Here is an 804-nt window from a genome sequence, read left to right as displayed (position 1 = left end):
CTTTATTTGCATTGTACAAAATATCACACAGAGTTATGCTTTGATGTTCAAAATATGACCGTCACAATAATCTCTTTTTCCATTCAATGTCTAACAGGGAGATCCAGTTAACAACAGAGATAGCTTCTCTCTGGATCACATATAAATATTGTGGCATGTCATCAGCATAACAGGGTTTATACCTGCCTCACCCATTACAGAAAGCCACGTTCAATGGTGCTGCACAGCACACAAAGAAATATACAGGCATTTCCTGCTGGCCAAAATATTATTGAGCACATGATTTAAACCTACGTATACCTACATATTTGGGTTACAATTCGGTGCAATGACGGTCAAACATATATTTTCTCTCTAGCTAGAGATTATTTGGTCATTCCAGCAATAAGGTACTTACCAATAATTTTCTACTAGCTACATATCAGCTGTAGAATTTGCCTCATCAATTTCAATCTACTACCATACCACACCGCGCATGCCCAATCTCGTCTGATCTTGGAAGCAATACGGTGTTGGGCCTGGTCAGTACTTAGGTGGTGGACCACTAAGGAATACCAGGTGTTGTAGGTTTTTTGACGGCACTACATTGGTTATTGCACTAACTTTATATACCTGTGCCTGGTGGGCCTGTTAAATAATGCCTTTCATATTCATCAATATTTTCACAGTTTAGCTTTACCAGGTGGCTCAAATTGTATAGCCACTTCTTAGTTTTACAACATTTTTTTCGGTGTACCTATATTTTATTTTAATATAATTAAAGGTTACGTTTTAACTATCTCATTCTTACATTATTGTTTATTA

At 36.8% G+C, this 804-nt stretch overlaps 1 pseudogene; it reads left to right on the top strand.

The window, feature by feature from the left end:
• Nucleotides 1-451: 451 nt before the first annotated feature.
• On the top strand, nucleotides 452-570 carry LOC134952395 (5S ribosomal RNA; annotated as a pseudogene).
• The last annotated feature ends 234 nt before the right edge of the window (nucleotides 571-804 follow it).

This window comes from Pseudophryne corroboree, chromosome 8, assembly GCF_028390025.1.
Source record: "Pseudophryne corroboree isolate aPseCor3 chromosome 8, aPseCor3.hap2, whole genome shotgun sequence".
Taxonomy (NCBI): domain Eukaryota; kingdom Metazoa; phylum Chordata; class Amphibia; order Anura; family Myobatrachidae; genus Pseudophryne; species Pseudophryne corroboree.
The sequence above is the reverse complement of the archived record's forward strand: the minus strand, read 5'-3'. Positions and strand labels throughout refer to the sequence as shown.